The sequence below is a fragment of the Phyllobates terribilis genome, unplaced genomic scaffold, assembly GCF_046119375.1.
Source record: "Phyllobates terribilis strain yellow unplaced genomic scaffold, ASM4611937v1 Scaffold_3__8_contigs__length_932513732, whole genome shotgun sequence".
Lineage (NCBI taxonomy): Eukaryota > Metazoa > Chordata > Amphibia > Anura > Dendrobatidae > Phyllobates > Phyllobates terribilis.
In genome coordinates, this window is record NW_027362763.1 from 165,557,164 (window position 1) to 165,573,136 (window position 15,973).

Sequence of the window (15,973 nt, forward strand, 5' to 3'; positions counted from 1 at the left end):
GAGGCCAGCTGCTACTAGAATCAGGGAGCAGGCCACGGTCCCTGCCACACATCCTCATTATCAGGGAGGCCAGCTGCTACTAGAAGCTGGGAGCAGGCCATGTTCCTTGCCACACATCCTCATTATCAGGGAGGCCAGCTGCTACTAGATACTGGGAGCAGGCCACGTTCCCTGCCACACATCCTCATTATCTGGGCGCTGGCTGCTACCAGAAGCTGGGAGCAGGCCACGTTCCCTGCCACACATCCTCATTATCAGGGATGCCAGCTGCTGCTAGAAGCTGGGAGCAGGCCACGTACCCTGCCACACATCCTCATTATCAGGGAGGCCAGCTACTACTAGAAGCTGGGAGCAGGCCACGTTCCCTGCCACACATCCTCATTATTAGGGGGCCAGCTTCTGCTAGAAGCTGGGAGAAGGCCACGTTCCCTGCCACACATCCTCATTATCAGGGAGGCCAGCTGCTACTATAAGCTGGGAGCAGGCCATGTTCCTTGCCACACATCCTCATTATCAGGGAAGCCAGTTGCTACTATAAACTGGGAGCAGGCCATGTTCCTTGCCACACATCCTCATTATCAGGGAGGCCAGCTGCTACTAGAAGCTGGGAGCAGGCCATGTTCCTTGCCACACATCCTCATTATCAGGGAGGCCAGCTGCTACTAGATACTGGGAGCAGGCCACGTTCCCTGCCACACATCCTAATTATCTGGGCGCTGGCTGCTACCGGAAGCTGGGAGCAGGCCACGTTCCCTGCCACACATCCTCATTATCAGGGGGCCAGCTGCTACTAGAAGCCGGGAGCAGGCCACGTTCCCTGCCACACATCCTCATTAACAGGGGGCCGGCTGCTACTAGAAGCTGGGAGCAGGCCACGTTCCCTGCCACACATCCTCATTATCTGGGCGCTGGCTGCTACCAGAAGCTGGGAGCAGGCCACGTACCCTGCCACACATCCTCATTATCAGGGGGCCAGCTGCCACTAGAAGCCGGGAGCAGGCCACGTTTCCTGCCACACATCCTCATTATCAGGGGGCCAGCTGCTGCTAGAAGCTGGGAGCAGGCCAAGTTCCATGCCACACATCCTCATTATCAGGGAGGCCAGCTGCTACTAGAATCTGGGAGCAGGCCAAGTTCCCTGCCACACATCCTCATTATCAGGGAGGCCAGCTGCTACTAGAAGCTGGAAGCAGGCCACGTTCCCTGCCACACATCCTCATTATCAGGGAGGCCAGCTGCTACTATAAGCTGGGAGCAGGCCATGTTCCTTGCCACACATTCTCATTATCAGGGAGGCCAGCTGCTACTAGAATCTGGGAGCAGGCCACGTTCCCTGCCACACATCCTCATTATCAGGGAGGCCAGCTGCTACTAGAAGCCGGGAGCAGGCAACGTTCCTTGCCACACATCCTCATCATCAGGGAGGCCAGCTGCTACTAGAAGCCGGGAGCAGGCAACGTTCCTTGCCACACATCCTCATCATCAGGGAGGCCAGCTGCTGCTAGAAGCCGGGAGTAGGCCACATTCCTTGCCACACATCCTCATTATCAGGGGGCCATCTTCTACTAGAATCTGGGAGCAGGCCCCATTCCCTGCCATACATCCTCATTATCAGGGAGGCCAGCTGCTACTAGAAGCTGGGAGCAGGCCTCGTTCCCTGCCATACATCCTCATTATCAGGGAGGCCAGCTGCTACTAGATGCTGGGAGCAGGCCAAGTTCCCTGCCACACATCCTCATTATCAGGGAGGCCAGCTGCTACTAGAAGCCGGGAGCAGGCCACGTTCCCTGCCACACACCCTCATTATCAGGGAGGCCAGCTGCTACTAGATGCTGGGAGCAGGCCACGTTCCCTGCCAGACAACCTCATTATCAGGGAGGCCAGCTGCTACTAGAATCAGGGAGCAGGCCACGTTCCCTGCCACACATCCTCATCATCAGGGAGGCCAGCTGCTACTAGAATCAGGGAGCAGGCCACGGTCCCTGCCACACATCCTCATTATCAGGGAGGCCAGCTGCTACTAGAAGCTGGGAGCAGGCCATGTTCCTTGCCACACATCCTCATTATCAGGGAGGCCAGCTGCTACTAGATACTGGGAGCAGGCCACGTTCTCTGCCACACATCCTCATTATCTGGGCGCTGGCTGCTACCAGAAGCTGGGAGCAGGCCACGTTCCCTGCCACACATCCTCATTATCAGGGATGCCAGCTGCTGCTAGAAGCTGGGAGCAGGCCACGTACCCTGCCACACATCCTCATTATCAGGGAGGCCAGCTACTACTAGAAGCTGGGAGCAGGCCACGTTCCCTGCCACACATCCTCATTATCAGGGGGCCAGCTTCTGCTAGAAGCTGGGAGAAGGCCACGTTCCCTGCCACACATCCTCATTATCAGGGAGGCCAGCTGCTACTATAAGCTGGGAGCAGGCCATGTTCTTGCCACACATCCTCATTATCAGGGAAGCCAGTTGCTACTATAAACTGGGAGCAGGCCATGTTCCTTGCCACACATCCTCATTATCAGGGAGGCCAGCTGCTACTAGAAGCTGGGAGCAGGCCATGTTCCTTGCCACACATCCTCATTATCAGGGAGGCCAGCTGCTACTAGATACTGGGAGCAGGCCACGTTCCCTACCACACATCCTAATTATCTGGGCGCTGGCTGCTACCGGAAGCTGGGAGCAGGCCACGTTCCCTGCCACACATCCTCATTATCAGGGGGCCAGCTGCTACTAGAAGCCGGGAGCAGGCCACGTTCCCTGCCACACATCCTCATTATCAGGGGGCCGGCTGCTACTAGAAGCTGGGAGCAGGCCACGTTCCCTGCCACACATCCTCATTATCTGGGCGCTGGCTGCTACCAGAAGCTGGGAGCAGGCCACGTACCCTGCCACACATCCTCATTATCAGGGGGCCAGCTGCCACTAGAAGCCGGGAGCAGGCCACGTTTCCTGCCACACATCCTCATTATCAGGGGGCCAGCTGCTGCTAGAAGCTGGGAGCAGGCCAAGTTCCATGCCACACATCCTCATTATCAGGGAGGCCAGCTGCTACTAGAATCTGGGAGCAGGCCAAGTTCCCTGCCACACATCCTCATTATCAGGGAGGCCAGCTGCTACTAGAAGCTGGAAGCAGGCCACGTTCCCTGCCACACATCCTCATTATCAGGGAGGCCAGCTGCTACTATAAGCTGGGAGCAGGCCATGTTCCTTGCCACACATTCTCATTATCAGGGAGGCCAGCTGCTACTAGAATCTGGGAGCAGGCCATGTTCCTTGCCACACATCCTCATTATCAGGGAGGCCAGCTGCTACTAGAAGCTGGGAGCAGGCCACGTTCCCTGCCACACATCCTCATTATCAGGGAGGCCAGCTGCTACTAGAAGCCGGGAGCAGGCAACGTTCCTTGCCACACATCCTCATCATCAGGGAGGCCAGCTGCTGCTAGAAGCCGGGAGTAGGCCACGTTCCTTGCCACACATCCTCATTATCAGGGGGCCATCTTCTACTAGAATCCGGGAGCAGGCCCCATTCCCTGCCATACATCCTCATTATCAGGGAGGCCAGCTGCTACTAGAAGCTGGGAGCAGGCCTCGTTCCCTGCCATACATCCTCATTATCAGGGAGGCCAGCTGCTACTAGATGCTGGGAGCAGGCCAAGTTCCCTGCCACACATCCTCATTATCAGGGAGGCCAGCTGCTACTAGAAGCCGGGAGCAGGCCACGTTCCCTGCCACACACCCTCATTATCAGGGAGGCCAGCTGCTACTAGATGCTGGGAGCAGGCCACGTTCCCTGCCAGACAACCTCATTATCAGGGAGGCCAGCTGCTACTAGAATCAGGGAGCAGGCCACGTTCCCTGCCACACATCCTCATCATCAGGGAGGCCAGCTGCTACTAGAATCAGGGAGCAGGCCACGGTCCCTGCCACACATCCTCATTATCAGGGAGGCCAGCTGCTACTAGAAGCTGGGAGCAGGCCATGTTCCTTGCCACACATCCTCATTATCAGGGAGGCCAGCTGCTACTAGATACTGGGAGCAGGCCACGTTCCCTGCCACACATCCTCATTATCTGGGCGCTGGCTGCTACCAGAAGCTGGGAGCAGGCCACGTTCCCTGCCACACATCCTCATTATCAGGGATGCCAGCTGCTGCTAGAAGCTGGGAGCAGGCCACGTACCCTGCCACACATCCTCATTATCAGGGAGGCCAGCTACTACTAGAAGCTGGGAGCAGGCCACGTTCCCTGCCACACATCCTCATTATCAGGGGGCCAGCTTCTGCTAGAAGCTGGGAGAAGGCCACGTTCCCTGCCACACATCCTCATTATCAGGGAGGCCAGCTGCTACTATAAGCTGGGAGCAGGCCATGTTCCTTGCCACACATCCTCATTATCAGGGAAGCCAGTTGCTACTATAAACTGGGAGCAGGCCATGTTCCTTGCCACACATCCTCATTATCAGGGAGGCCAGCTGCTACTAGAAGCTGGGAGCAGGCCATGTTCCTTGCCACACATCCTCATTATCAGGGAGGCCAGCTGCTACTAGAAGCTGGGAGCAGGCCATGTTCCTTGCCACACATCCTCATTATCAGGGAGGCCAGCTGCTACTAGATACTGGGAGCAGGCCACGTTCCCTGCCACACATCCTAATTATCTGGGCGCTGGCTGCTACCAGAAGCTGGGAGCAGGCCACGTACCCTGCCACACATCCTCATTATCAGGGGGCCAGCTGCCACTAGAAGCCGGGAGCAGGCCACGTTTCCTGCCACACATCCTCATTATCAGGGGGCCAGCTGCTGCTAGAAGCTGGGAGCAGGCCAAGTTCCATGCCACACATCCTCATTATCAGGGAGGCCAGCTGCTACTAGAATCTGGGAGCAGGCCAAGTTCCCTGACACACATCCTCATTATCGGGGAGGCCAGCTGCTACTAGAAGCTGGAAGCAGGCCACGTTCCCTGCCACACATCCTCATTATCAGGGAGGCCAGCTGCTACTATAAGCTGGGAGCAGGCCATATTCCTTGCCACACATCCTCATTATCAGGGAGGCCAGCTGCTACTATAAGCTGGGAGCAGGCCATGTTCCTTGCCACACATCCTCATTATCAGGGAGGCCAGCTGCTACTAGAATCAGGGAGCAGGCCACGGTCCCTGCCACACATCCTCATTATCAGGGAGGCCAGCTGCTACTAGAAGCTGGGAGCAGGCCACGTTCCCTGCCACACATCCTCATTATCAGGGAGGCCAGCTGCTACTAGAATCAGGGAGCAGGCCTCGTTCCCTGCCATACATCCTCATTATCAGGGAGGCCAGCTGCTACTAGAATCTGGGAGCAGGCCTCGTTCCCTGCCATACATCCTCATTATCAGGGAGGCCAGCTGCTACTAGAATCTGGGAGCAGGCCTCGTTCCCTGCCATACATCCTCATTATCAGGGAGGCCAGCTGCTACTAGAATCAGGGAGCAGGCCACGGTCCCTGCCACACATCCTCATTATCAGGGAGGCCAGCTGCTACTAGAAGCTGGGAGCAGGCCACGTTCCCTGCCACACATCCTCATTATCAGGGAGGCCAGCTGCTACTAGAAGCTGGGAGCAGGTGTAAGGGTGTGACAGGGGCTGTCAGATGCCTCTCCCTCTTTAAACTGTGTTTGAGCCAAGTGTCTGGTTTTATTGTATTTTTGTGACTGTATTAATATGTGAGTCTGTGTATAGTGTATAGGGAAAGTTTAGTTAGTGATAGATAGAAACATTAGGGCTGATAGGCAGTGGTCGGCCTATTAGTGGATAGGAGATAAGGCATAGTTTAGGACATATTAGGTTTATTGACTGAATTAGGGTAGTAATGGGGAAGTTTCCCTAGCGATGGGGTAGAGTTGGTGATTGGTCCAGTTAAAAGTAGGAGGGGTTTGGACCAGAGTAGAATAACGGTATTTCCAGTCAGTCAGTCAGAGATGTAGTTGTTGGTTGTAAAGTTGAAGTATGTGCAGGAAGGATAACTGAGCGGAGAGGAGAAGTTCAGGGCCTGTGGGCTGAAGGTCGACAGTGATATAGCAAGAGGCAGAGAAAGAGAGAAGCAGCACTATAGAAAAAGAAGCAGTAAACTGCAAGGAAAGGTCCGGGGTCTATGGCACGGAGAAGGCGTGGAGGAGCCATCCTTACTTAACTCCCAAGAAGGGGAAACAGAAGGGGACGTCCCTATAGGAAGCAGAACGGGCTTTTGGAAAGCTGTGGTACCGGGTAAATAATACCTGGGGAACAAAGAGTTAAGAGTGAAAGGGGTATTGAAAAAAGCTGAAACTGTGTCTGTGGTACCCCAATGTGCTGTAACTGAGACCAAACACTGAACTCAACGTTTACAGTAAAAAAGGGTTTTGTGAAAAACGAAACAAGAGACTGTGCTTGATTATTTGCCTGCAGCTGAGGTCGGAGCAGATGGGACCCTCAACAGAAAACTGTGAGTGTTACCCAATCCACACAAGTCACACGAAAAGCAGGACTTTAATTTTTATTTGTGGGGAGTCAGGGTGTGGGAGAAGCACAGCAATCCCTCGCCATGACTACCACCCTGTGCCCCTCACACAGGCTTCGCCCTCTGCCACACATCCTCATTATCTGGGGGCTAGCTGTTACTAGAAGCCATGCCCCTGTCACAACCATTCATTATCAGGGGGCTGGCTGCTACTAGAAGCTACGTGCCTGCCACACTCCCTCATTATCAGGGGGCTGACTGCTGTAGAAGATGGGAGCAGGTCATGTCCCATGAACTGTGATGTAAAGTCCCAGAAGGGAGGGGGAGCAGTGAGGAGCAGCGCCAGCATCACACTGAATTGTAGGTACCGTGAAGGTTACAAACAGCACTGTTCATGTTAACTTTATTGTTTATGAAGGGATGGCCATTAGAATAATTTTTTATCTCCCCACTTTCTTTTCACATTGACTGTCTCTGATTATGGTATAGGAGGGAGAGGGTACAGATTATGAAACGTATTCACATTCTCTATGTATTGTAGTTATGTTTAGATTTTCATTGTGATGGAGGTGAAAGACTCATATTTAGGATTAGGAAAAATCTTCTGTTGGTGTTGCTTTATGGAATAAATTAATAAACCACATAATTTAGGAAATTGCCAAGAATGAACCTACACATCAAGTGAGTCCTTTGCTACGAAAATGCTTGATAAACATAGGTTGCTTTTGCACTTTTGGCCACCAAGTGGCAGTAGAGCTACATGAGTATCAATAGAGGCTGCTGTTCTCTCGTATTATTAGGCGGTTAAAGAATATTTGGTAACCATACGCTGCTGCAATATTTCTACATTTGGCTATGCACGCTAGTGAAATAGACTGAGGCACTGGTCTCACAGCTACGTTTCTAATACGGTTGCTTTGCTACATATACGAGTCTTAATAAATTATGCAGTATTTAAAAGAAGTGATTGATATCAGTTACTGTTTTGATCCTTTATAGATGAAGATAGGGTAACCTTTCAGGTTGAGGTGATATTTTGATGGTCATTGGACACCTTAAACCCTTAACGACCAATGACGGACATAGCATGTCTAGAGCGAGTGTCAGCTCATGGATCATGACGTGCTATGTCCATCATAACTTTAAACTGTCACTTCCATGCCCACAGCGGTCCTCGCACTCAGATGGCTGTGATCGGTCAGTCAGTCTGACTGACCGATCACAGCATGATCCCGCATGATCCTGCCCGACACTGTTAGTAGCCGAGCACCTGGTGTGACAGCAAGGGACAATGCCAGCATCGCTCTTGGCTATTTAACATCCTAAATGCTGTGATTGAGAGCAATCGCAACATTTAGGAGGAAGGGAGAGGGAGGGAGCTCCCTTTAGATCGGCGCCCTCGCAATGTCATCGCGGGGCCCGATCATGCCAAACTACGGAAAGATTCTTAGACCATGCTCAGAGCATGGTCTAAGAAGCTTCTGTACAGGTTCAATGCACTGCAATGCTTGTGCATTGAAATGCATTATACCTGTAATCAAAGTAAAAAAAAGTGAAAATCCCATAGAGGGACTTATTAAAAAAGTAAAAAAAAAAAAAATTAAATAAAATTGTAACAATATTTGTTAAAAAAATTACTAAATAATAATAATAATAATAAAATATTACACCGATAAATACACATTTTTAAGTAAAAAAAAAAAGACACATATTTGGTATCGCCGCATCCAGGTCAATCCGATTTATAAAACTGTCACACTAGTTAAACCCTTCAGTGTACGCCATAGAAAAAAAAAACTTGGCAAACGATGGTTTTTCATCATGCCGCCGAACAAAAAGTGAAATAAAACGCCATCAAATAGACGAATGTAACAAAAATATGTCATCGCTGAAAACATCATCTTGTCACGCAAAAAACAAGCCGCTATACAGCTCCATCAGCGGAAAAATAAAAAAGTTATAGCTCTCAGAATAAAGTGATGCAAAAATAATTATTTTTTCTATAAAAGTTTTTATTGTGTAAAATCGCCAAAGCGTAAAAAGATTATATAAATGTAGTATTGCTGGAATCGTACTGACCTGAAGAATAAAGCTACCTTATTAATTTTACCACACGATGAATGGCAAAAAAAAATAACCCCCCAAAAAAACAATTCCTGAATAGCTGGTTTATGTTCACTCTGCCTCCCAAAAATCAAAATAGAAGATCAAAATAGAAAGCGATCAAAAAATATGTGCCCGAAAATAGTACCAATAAGATCATCAAGTCATCCCACAAAAAACAAGTGATTACATGAGTCTGTCAGCAGAAATATAGGAAAATCATAGCTCTCAAAATATGGCAATGAAAAAACTAGTGTTTGCAAGAAAAACTCTTTGTGTGTGACAGCAGCCTAACATAAAAAACAATATAAATCTGGTATCACTGTAATCGCACCGACCTGAAGAATAAAGTTGTCTAATCACTTATATCTCACAAGGAATGGTGTAAAAATAAATAAAACCAATTCTTGACCTACAACTGATTTGTTTATCCTTCCTCCCAAAGATCGCAGTAAGGCTTGGCTCACATTTATCCTGCGCTCTGCACTGAGCGTTTACATAGGAGTTTCCGTGTAAATCTCTGAAATATGTGATTCAGACAGAACCCCGGGTGAAAGATTCCCCACAATGAGGCAGATGGAGGCACTGTGGACTCTGTCTGGTTTATGATCCGGCGGTGTCCGTCTTTTTAGGTGTGCATAAAAGCACGGGCAACCACAGTTTTGTGCACTTCTGAAAAGAAGGACAATGCTGAACAGAGGCCTGACAGAGTACAGAATAACTCTGCTGCCTAATCATAGTGAATGGATCCCTCAGGGGTTCATCTGAGTCACGTCACTTGGAGATTTAGATGGAAACCCCGATATAAGTGCTCAGCGTAGAGCGCAGGATAAACGTGATCCAAGATGTTATGTAAAATGTTCCCAACAAAAACTTCAACTCAATCAACAAAAAAGCAAGTCCCCTCAGATCGATCATCTGTTAACGGAAATATAAGGGGCTTCCCTGTTACTAGTAGTACAAAGGTTCTGGAAAAGCACGATGGCTCCTCGCCCCCTAAAAGAAATTCAATAAATTCTGTGCGGATTCTGCCCTTCTAGCACTTAGGGGCTTTGTATATGGAGTCTGCAAACTATTCTAGGAAAATCTGCACACCAGGAGGCAAATAGCGCTCCTTCTGTTCCGAGTCTCGCCGTATGGCTAAGCAGTACTGTACAGCCACATATGTTCAGCAGAAATTGTGTTGTGACAATTTTTGGTGTCATTTTTATCCATTTTCCCGTGTGAAAATGTAGAATCTGGGGCTAAAACTCATTTTTTTCTGGTAAAAATGTAATTATTTTTACTTCACTGCCCAATGGTATAAAACTCTGTGACACACCCGTGGTGTCAATATGATCATTGCACCCTTAGATGAATTCATTGAAAGGTGTAGTTTGTAAAATGGGGTCACTTATGTGCAGGGGAGTTTAGCTGTTCTTGCACCTCAGGGGCTCTGCTAGTGGGCCATGGCACTAGCAAACCATAACAGTTAATTTTGCATTATAATATGGCACGCCTTCCCTTCTGAGCTTTGCACTGTGCCTCAAAAGTAGTTCCCAATTACATGTAGGGTATTGGCGCAATCAGGAGAAATTGCACAACAAACTGTGCAGTCTATTTTTTCCTATCAGACCTTATAAAAATTAAAAACTTGTGGCTAAAACATCATTTTAGTGTTAAAAATGGAATTATTCTTTCTTCACCCCCCAATGGTATAAATTTCTGTGAGGCACATGTGGGGTCAACATGCTTACTGCAACCCTTGATGAATTCATTGAGAGGTGTAGTTTGTAAAATAATGTCACTTATAAGGGTTTTCTGCTGTTCTGGCACCTCAGGGGCTCTGCCACTGTGACATGGCACCGTCAAACCATTTCAGCAAAATCTGAACTCCAATATGGCCTTTCTTCCTTTCTGAGTTTAACACCATGCGCCCAAACTGTAGTTTTCCCCCACATATGTGGTACCGGCATACTCAGGAGAAATTGCACAACAATTTTTGAGGTTCATTTTCTTATGTTAACCTTGTGAAAATAAAAAATTTGGGGCTAAAGTAAAGTAACATTTTTTTTGAAAGAAAAGTAAAATATAATTTTTTTCCTTCCACATTGCATTAATTTCTGTGAAGCAATTGAAGGGTTAATAAAGTTCTTGAATGTGTTTTTGATCACCTTGAGGGGTACATTTTTCAGAATGGCGTCACTTTTGGGTCCTTTCTGTCATATAGGCCCCCTAAAGTCACTTCAAATGTGATGTGGTCCCTAAAAAAAATGGTTTTGTAAATTTTGTTGGAAAAATTAGAAATCACTGGTCACATTTTAACCCTTATAACTTCCAAAGAAAAGAAAAATTATGCTGAGGTAAAGTAGACATGTGGGAAATGTTATTTATTAACTATTTTAATCATTTTAAGCAAATGTTACCACTATCATGAAGTGCAATATGTCACGAAAAAAAATCAGAATTAGTGGTTTCCAGAGTTATTACCTCATAAAGTGACACTGGTCAGATTTAAAGAATGAGGTTCAGTCATTAATGTATAAAATGGCTCAGTGATTAAGGGGTTAAAGGGTCTTGTCACATGACTTAGGATAAGAAGCCAAACAAGATGAGACAAGGTCCTTTAAAGGGTAGATATTTACTTTGAGGATTGCAAATCCCAATAGGTGGCACTAGAGAGCTTGTCCTCTTACTCTCTCAAAAGGCTATTTGGTATTTAAATTATTAGAAGAGCATTGCATGGCATATACAGTGAGATGTAAAAGTTTGGGCACCCCTGATCAAAATTACTGTTATTGTGAACAGCTAAGCAAGCTGAAGATGAAATGATCTCTAAAACTCCTAAAGTTAAAGATTACACATTTTCTTTGTATTTTAGGCAAAAAATATATATATATTTTCATCTTTTACATTTTAAAAATTACAAACAGGAAAATGGGTGGATGCAAAATTGTGGGCACCCTGCATGGTTAGTACCAGTTAGCACCCCCTTTTGAAATGATCACAGCTTGTAAACGCTTTTTGTAGCAAAACAAGAGTCAATTCTTGTTTGAGGGATTTTCATCAATTCTTCCTTGGAAAATTCTTCCAGTTCTGTGAGATTCCTGGGTCATCTTGCATGCTCTGCTATTATGAGGTCTAGTCACACAATCATAGTGAATGGATCCCTCAGGGGTTCATCTGAGTCACGTCACTTGGAGATTTAGATGGAAACCCCGATATAAGTGCTCAGCGTAGAGCGCAGGATAAACGTGATCCAAGATGTTATGTAAAATGTTCCCAACAAAAACTTCAACTCAATCAACAAAAAAGCAAGTCCCCTCAGATCGATCATCTGTTAACGGAAATATAAGGGGCTTCCCTGTTACTAGTAGTACAAAGGTTCTGGAAAAGCACGATGGCTCCTCGCCCCCTAAAAGAAATTCAATAAATTCTGTGCGGATTCTGCCCTTCTAGCACTTAGGGGCTTTGTATATGGAGTCTGCAAACTATTCTAGGAAAATCTGCACACCAGGAGGCAAATAGCGCTCCTTCTGTTCCGAGTCTCGCCGTATGGCTAAGCAGTACTGTACAGCCACATATGTTCAGCAGAAATTGTGTTGTGACAATTTTTGGTGTCATTTTTATCCATTTTCCCGTGTGAAAATGTAGAATCTGGGGCTAAAACTCATTTTTTTCTGGTAAAAATGTAATTATTTTTACTTCACTGCCCAATGGTATAAAACTCTGTGACACACCCGTGGTGTCAATATGATCATTGCACCCTTAGATGAATTCATTGAAAGGTGTAGTTTGTAAAATGGGGTCACTTATGTGCAGGGGAGTTTAGCTGTTCTTGCACCTCAGGGGCTCTGCTAGTGGGCCATGGCACTAGCAAACCATAACAGTTAATTTTGCATTATAATATGGCACGCCTTCCCTTCTGAGCTTTGCACTGTGCCTCAAAAGTAGTTCCCAATTACATGTAGGGTATTGGCGCAATCAGGAGAAATTGCACAACAAACTGTGCAGTCTATTTTTTCCTATCAGACCTTATAAAAATTAAAAACTTGTGGCTAAAACATCATTTTAGTGTTAAAAATGGAATTATTCTTTCTTCACCCCCCAATGGTATAAATTTCTGTGAGGCACATGTGGGGTCAACATGCTTACTGCAACCCTTGATGAATTCATTGAGAGGTGTAGTTTGTAAAATAATGTCACTTATAAGGGTTTTCTGCTGTTCTGGCACCTCAGGGGCTCTGCCACTGTGACATGGCACCGTCAAACCATTTCAGCAAAATCTGAACTCCAATATGGCCTTTCTTCCTTTCTGAGTTTAACACCATGCGCCCAAACTGTAGTTTTCCCCCACATATGTGGTACCGGCATACTCAGGAGAAATTGCACAACAATTTTTGAGGTTCATTTTCTTATGTTAACCTTGTGAAAATAAAAAATTTGGGGCTAAAGTAAAGTAACATTTTTTTTGAAAGAAAAGTAAAATATAATTTTTTTCCTTCCACATTGCATTAATTTCTGTGAAGCAATTGAAGGGTTAATAAAGTTCTTGAATGTGTTTTTGATCACCTTGAGGGGTACATTTTTCAGAATGGCGTCACTTTTGGGTCCTTTCTGTCATATAGGCCCCCTAAAGTCACTTCAAATGTGATGTGGTCCCTAAAAAAAATGGTTTTGTAAATTTTGTTGGAAAAATTAGAAATCACTGGTCACATTTTAACCCTTATAACTTCCAAAGAAAAGAAAAATTATGCTGAGGTAAAGTAGACATGTGGGAAATGTTATTTATTAACTATTTTAATCATTTTAAGCAAATGTTACCACTATCATGAAGTGCAATATGTCACGAAAAAAAATCAGAATTAGTGGTTTCCAGAGTTATTACCTCATAAAGTGACACTGGTCAGATTTAAAGAATGAGGTTCAGTCATTAATGTATAAAATGGCTCAGTGATTAAGGGGTTAAAGGGTCTTGTCACATGACTTAGGATAAGAAGCCAAACAAGATGAGACAAGGTCCTTTAAAGGGTAGATATTTACTTTGAGGATTGCAAATCCCAATAGGTGGCACTAGAGAGCTTGTCCTCTTACTCTCTCAAAAGGCTATTTGGTATTTAAATTATTAGAAGAGCATTGCATGGCATATACAGTGAGATGTAAAAGTTTGGGCACCCCTGATCAAAATTACTGTTATTGTGAACAGCTAAGCAAGCTGAAGATGAAATGATCTCTAAAACTCCTAAAGTTAAAGATTACACATTTTCTTTGTATTTTAGGCAAAAAATATATATATATTTTCATCTTTTACATTTTAAAAATTACAAACAGGAAAATGGGTGGATGCAAAATTGTGGGCACCCTGCATGGTTAGTACCAGTTAGCACCCCCTTTTGAAATGATCACAGCTTGTAAACGCTTTTTGTAGCAAAACAAGAGTCAATTCTTGTTTGAGGGATTTTCATCAATTCTTCCTTGGAAAATTCTTCCAGTTCTGTGAGATTCCTGGGTCATCTTGCATGCTCTGCTATTATGAGGTCTAGTCACAGATTTTCAATGATGTTCAGATCAGGGGACTGTGAAGGCCATTGTAAAACCTTCAGCTTGCGCCTTTTTAGGTAGTCTATTGTGGATTTTGATGTGTATTTAGGATCATTATCCATTTGTAGAAGCCATCCTCTTTTCAACTTCAGCTTTTTTACAGATGGTGTTATGTTTGCATCAATAATTTGTTGAAATTTCATTGAATCCATTCTTCCCTCTACCCGTGAAATGTTCCTTGTGCCACTGGCTGCAACACAACCCCAAAGCATGATTGATCCAGCCCCATGCTTAATGGTTGGCGAGATGTTCTTTTCCTGAAATTCTGTGCCCTTTTTTCTCCACACATATCTTTGATCATTGTGGCCAAAGATTTCTATTTTAACCTAATCGGTGCACAGGACTTGTTTCCAAAATACATCAGGCTTGTTTAGATGTTCTTTTGCATACTTTTGATGCTGAGTTTTATGGTGAGGACAGAGGAGAGATTTTCTTCTGATGACTCTTCCATGAAGACCATATTTGTGCAAGTGTCTCCGAACAGTAAGCTCGTAAAAATGAGGACCCTTGACGCGGGTTATGAGCTTGCGTATTTTTGCCAAAATATCGACAATATTATATATATGCATTTTTGCACTTTTTTATTCCAGGGTGCAGCCAGGCCCATCAGTACTGGCATTGTAAACTGGGGTGTCTGTTCCCATCAGGTGCACTTGGATAGTAACAGGCAGCCCGCCTAATCTAATAGTATGGGCGTAACTAATAGGATGTAAGCCGAATACCGTGCACTACCCAAGTGTGAACAACACCCTATACAAGCCTTTTTGTGTGCAATTCAAATACTAAGCAGTCACCCCTACATGAAATGGTAGGTTGTCAGTGATTGTCTTATCAGTATTTTGCACCTGTGTAGCCGCCATCTTTATATGGGATTGCTGCATCCTGGTAGCGCATTTAGATCTGAAGATCCGAGCATGTAAATACTGCTGCTTATTATACTGTGTTTTTCACAGAGGAGCTCATCAAGAGAATGCCAATAGTGTGCAAAGCAGTCATCAAAGCAAAAGGTGGCTACTTTGAAGAACCTAGAATATAAGACATATTTTCAGTTGTTTCACACTTTTTTGTTAAGTATATAATTCCACATGTGTTAATTCATAGTTTTGATGCCTTCAGTGTGAATGTACAATTTTCCTAGTCATGAAAATACTGAAAAATCTTTAAATGAGAAGGTGTGTCCAAACTTTTGGTCTGTACTGTATATAGTAAGTGACACACTTTGAAATAACCGTTCCTCTCTGACTTTGGTAAAAAGTGCAGATAACTCATAACCCAGTGTCATGTAAACCCCTTTTTCCTGGAAGAGCTAATTTAGGGTGAGATCGAAACGATCTCCAGATCTGCCATTGTTGGTCCAATTAAAAACGATGCATCAGAGGCAAGAAAATGCACACAGCCAGTGTATCTCAATGTACAAGAAAGGTGAATGGCTAAGTACATTACCTCAGGAAAAAGTTACTGAAAACAAAGTTGTAAATTATGGATTCTGCTGAATTCCTTCAAACTGATTTTACTCAGTTTCTTATGCTTTCTGTAACAAAGAAAACTTAACACCTCTATATCAGAGACGACGCCTGTGTTATTGCTTTCATGAATAGCGCTTATAAAGCTAATATAAAGACACAAAATTATCAAAGATATATAGATATACAAATTGTCTAAATTATAATCAAAGCAAAGTATAAAATATTGACCATAACACCAGCAACCTGGATTATTTGCAATTCATAAGCAGGCAATAAAATGGCAAATTTTGCATTTATGAAAAATGAACCCAGCCCTCCATGTGCGTTCAGGATGTACTTGCTTCATATAGTGGT